Here is a 4,958-nt window from a genome sequence, read left to right on the forward strand (position 1 = left end):
GGCGCCGAAGCGCCGCCGGCCGATTTGCTGACGGCGCTCTCGCGTGGTCTCGCGCTCTCTCGCTGGGCCAATGGGGATACCGGCAGTCGAGAGGCCGGCTTCACAGGAGTGGTGGCGCAGCTGTTTCCTCCGGTAGGTGCTTGGCTGCCATCTTGTGTGTGGCTGAGTCTGGGCTTCGCGGCGCTTGAAAACATAGTTAGCGGCTTAAGGTGTAGAGGGGTCCCGAGGGAGCTGTGGAGGACGGGGCGGGGGTGTGGGTGTGAGGGCGCAGATCCGGCGCCTTCTCACTTCCCTGAAAGGGAAAAGTCTTCTTGGCCCGGTTCTCGGCCCTGGCTAGAGCGGTGAACGGTAGTGGTGGCTTCGGTTGGCTCGTCTTTGTGAGGGCATGGTGGGACCCGTGATGCCTTAAAATCGAGTCCTGGAATTCCAGGAAGCTGTTCCAATCATGTTTGCCTCGGAGATTCCGGCCCTCCACCTTCACTCACAAAGGAGGTTGGCTGGTGGTGGACTATCTGGTACAGAAAGGAACAGGCTGGTAGGTAGTGAAAGGGGGCGAGAGGGGGCGCCTCGCCGTTATGCTCAGGTTGGAAAGAGACGTCTTCGTTTCCCGCTTTGGCGAAGGAGCGGCCGCCGAGGTGTGTGCTCTTCCCCACAGTTATCCCTGGACTGAGGCCAGCACTTGGTCCCAGGGGGCGTCAGGCCCTGCGTTCGGGCAGTTTTTTTCATTAGTGTGCAGCCGGCACTCCCGCAGCGGTCTTTTTTAAACGCCGGAAGGTGCTGGTCTTTGTAGAAACAGTGGGAGTGCAGGCGGAATTTGGTCAGATCTTGGTTTCCCTGGTGACGAGGGAGGGTGAGCCGTGCTTGGGTCGGCCTGGCCGAGCCTGGCCGCGGCGCCGTGGGCCTGGGCGGCTTTCCTGCGGGAACGCAGCCTAACGTCTGAGCTCTTTTTCGGTTGGAAGGAAGGACACAAGTACCTCCTTTTTATCCTCTCTCTCTCTCTCTTTTTTTTAATCGAAGTAGGAAACACGCGTTGTCTAATTTGAGGGGGAAATTTTATCAGATTCGAGAACCTAACCTAGCCGATAAAAGACTAATATTTTGTGATTAACTTTAGCAGTTTTGACATGCATGAGAAGAAAGCAAAGCTATTCATCTTACTGCCTTGAGTTTAGTTTTCAATTATTCAAAGTTAACTGGTGGCCCAACAGAGTCAACAGTACTGTGTGTTTTGTTGCAGGAATACCAAAGAAAACAGCAGTAAAATAATTAAATATTTTATTTTAAAAGTTTGCTTTTTAATTCGAATTTTATAAAACATAAATTGCAAGGGTTCCGGGATCAATAATTTATATTTTTATTTTTTTGCTTACTGATTTTTACAGAGAGGGAGGGAGGGAAGCCGATTTGTTCCACTTATGCATTCATTCGTTGATTCTTTTTTTATTTTTACTATTTTATAAAATATATTTTTATTGATTTCAGAGAAGAAGGGAGAGGGAGAGAGAGGGAGAAACATCAATGATGAAAGAGAATCATTAATTGGCTGCCTCCTGTATACCCCCCACTGGAGATCGACCCCTGCAATCCCCGGCATGTCCCCTTCACCAGAATCGAACCCGGAACCTTGAGTCCACAGGCTGACGCTCTATCCTCTGAGCCAAACCAGCAAGGGCTGTTGATTCTTTTTTTTTTAAATTTGATTTTAGAGAAAGGGGGAAGGGAGAGAAACATCAATTTGTTGTTCCACTTATTTATGTATTTATTGGTTGATTCTTGTACGTGCCCTAACCAGGGATCAAACCCTCAACCTTGGCATATTGGACCATGCTCTAACCAACTGACTTACCCTGCTAAGGCCTCAAGTAGCAATAATTTAGTGTTGAATTGAAGCCTAAGGTACGTTAGAAATCTGTTAACGTAAGAAAACATTCAAACTTGTAAAGAAATTTTGTGAGTTTATGTAAGCCAAACTGTTGACCATTGTCAGGAAGCAGAATCTCAATGTATTGGGAGAATGCTCCAGAGAATGGCGATTTTTTACCTTGTTTTATACATTACAACCAAAATAGGAGATGTAAGTGGTTTACATGACATCCATTGCTGATAGATTAGGGAAGTGGGAGAAAGCAAAGCAGGGATTGGATAAAAAGTAAAACGATAGACACATACTTCTTTTACATAGGTGGGTGCAGGATAGTTAACAGTCAACAATGAACTCAATAACTGAGGGGATTTGTGGTCTCCGCTCACTGGTGCCTGTGCTGTGCTTTGAGGGGTCCAGAAAAAAGGAAAATTACTTTGACATTCTGACTATATGTTATCGTAGATGCAAAAAAGACAAAAGACTCAGTTACAGTAAAGATTGACCTTTGTCAGGGAAGATACCAGCCTAGGACATGACTAACCATGATAACTGCTTTTAGTTCAAGTTTTAAATTCAGACCTTACGTCTTTGAGTTTGCAAGACCACCACACAGGCCTTTCCTGAGCTTGTCAGGTTAGCATGTGGCCCCTTTTCATCCACAGATCAGTGGCTAAGAAACACAAGTTTTCTAGAAAATGTGACTTTTAGTTCGTTTGAACTTTATTTGTTGCTTCCAATTTGTACATATAATTATTAAGGATTGATTCATATCCTTTTTGGGAGGTCTGCTTATGAACTATAGAGAAATTTAGATAATGAAGATGAGCCCTAAGTGAAAATGCTCTACATGCCATTTTTTTTCGTGAAAGCATGCATGAATACCAAAATTATCAGTGTCATAGATCTCTTACTGCTTTTCTAGTTTCTTTTTAACACAAGTCAAAAATACTTCAACTTTAAAATTTACTATATTGTATAAGTATATTCTGTAATTTTAAGCAGATAAATAATCTATATATATAAAAACCCAGGGACCATTACGGCAGAATGACCGGTCACTATGATGTGCACTGACCACCAGGGGGCAGGCGCTCAATGCAGGAGCTGCCCTCTGGTGGTCAGTGCGCTCCCACAGCTGGAGCGCCACTCAGCAAGAAGCCGGGCTCACTGCTGGCCAGTGCAGCTGCAGCAACGCTAAGGAGCGGCTAGCCAAGCGGTAAGGAGCAAGCAGGTGGGCAGTTAGGAGCGAGGGGTCCTGGATTGCAAGAGGGTGCGGGCCGGGCTGAGGGACCCTTCCCACTCTCGTGCATGAATTTTGTGCATTGGGCCTCTAGTTTGAAAATAGGTATCTTCAAATTTTTCTTTCAGAAATATAGTGCTATAGACATAATAACAATCGGATGATTCTTAGAAATTTTTAAAATCACTTTTGTATGAACAATATTATGTAACTTTAAGTAAAGTGATTTAACTTAGATTGGTATGTTAGAGATTACTTTTCATAGCAATCTCATAATATATACAAGTTTAGAGTCTTTTCCCAATATCAAGTGATGTATGCTGTGTAATTTTTTAAATTTTTTGATAACTTTTAAATGAATGTGCCATTTTGTGACAGAATATAGATTAAAATTTGTCTAGCCCAGCCGGTGTGGCCCAGTGGTTGAGCACCAACCTATGAGGAAGTCAGGTTTCAGTTTCCAGTCAGGGCACATGCCCTGCTTGCAGGCTTGATCCCCAGTGTGGGATCATTCATGTTTCTGTGTCTCTCTCCCTCTCATTTCCTCTCTGAAATCAAGAAAAAATAAATAAAATTTCTCTAAATCAGCATAACAATAAAAACTGATCTCAGAACATGTTCGGAATTCTAACATTTGAAACTTTAAAAATCTGAATGCTTTAAAGCAAAGATTTTAGAGTACTTTTTTTTATTAAAAATCTCATTTAAAATATGATAGGTTCCCTACCCCAGTAACTGAAAAGCCAAGTTGCAAATAATAATAATTCTTTTAAAAATCATTTTTGAAATCTAGAAATACCTTGTAGTGCTTTGTAATGTAGGCAGACAGACATGAGCAGAGCAAGAAGGATGGGCCAGGTACAAAAGGTCACCAGGGTTGGAAACCCTAGGTGCCTAGGAAAGGACAATTGTAGGGTAGAATCTTGCTCCCAGGGTGAACTTTCCTCCCTTAGAATATCTCTTGTCCTGTAGTTTGGACCCCCCTAACCTTTCCTCCCGAGAGATATCATCTAGGCCTCAGTTGTATTTCAGCTTCAGGGTCAGAAAAGTAAAAAAAAAAAACAGACCAGCAATCCCATGGATGACCTCAGGACCAGCTGCATTGGATCATGACCCCCTGCCCTGGTGCCAACCAATCAGTGGAGACTTAGACCCTGAAAGGACACACCTGGAAAGCTGCTGAATATTCTATTGAGATCTTCCCCTGGGACCTCCCCTAAAATCTCCACCCTTAAAACCCTTAGGACAGAGGACCCAGTGAGCTCTCCTTCCAGGGAGCATACTCTTGCCTTTCCCTCTGCACTCCCCATCCCAGGCTCTTTACCAGCTTCCTCACTCCTAAGCTTCAAGGGCCCTTCCTTTGCCTCTATAACTTGTTTCCTAAGCCCATTTCTTCTAGGCATTACTTTTTCTATTTCTGTGATTAACCAAGTAAATGTTCTCTTATAGTTTGGGTCTTGGCTCTGAATTCTTTGCTAGCCAGAATTCAAATACTGAGGTTGCTGAACCCAAGTCTGGTCTGAATCCACTGATCTAACACCTGATGCCATTCCTGATGCCTACAACAGAGTTTTATATATATACTAGAGGCCCGATGCACAAAAATTTGTGCACTTGGGGTAGGGGGGTCCCCTCAGCCCGGCCTGTGCCCGCTTGCAGTCTGGGACCCCTCGGGGGATGACCACCTGCTGGCTTAGGCCTGCTCCCCGGGGGATTGGGCCTAAGCTGGCAATCAGACATCCCTCTGGCAGCCTGGGAGCCCTTGGGGGATGTCTACTTGCCAGCGGGAAGCAGGCCTAAGCTACAGTCTGACATCCTTAGTGCTGCTGAGGAGGTGGGAGAGGCTCCCACCAC

At 44.9% G+C, this 4,958-nt stretch overlaps 1 protein-coding gene across 1 annotated transcript in view; it reads left to right on the top strand.

Annotated features, from left to right (window-relative positions):
* Positions 1–40: 40 nt before the first annotated feature.
* The window catches only part of CAB39L (calcium binding protein 39-like), a 181,906-nt gene continuing 176,988 nt past the window's right edge, over positions 41–4,958 (top strand). The window contains exon 1 of the mRNA XM_014537204.1: positions 41–132. The gene's annotated coding sequence lies outside the window, so the exon portion shown is untranslated. The remainder of the gene's footprint in view (positions 133–4,958) is intronic.

Source organism: Myotis brandtii, unplaced genomic scaffold, assembly GCF_000412655.1.
Source record: "Myotis brandtii unplaced genomic scaffold, ASM41265v1 scaffold174, whole genome shotgun sequence".
In the NCBI taxonomy this organism is placed as follows: Eukaryota; Metazoa; Chordata; class Mammalia; order Chiroptera; family Vespertilionidae; genus Myotis; species Myotis brandtii.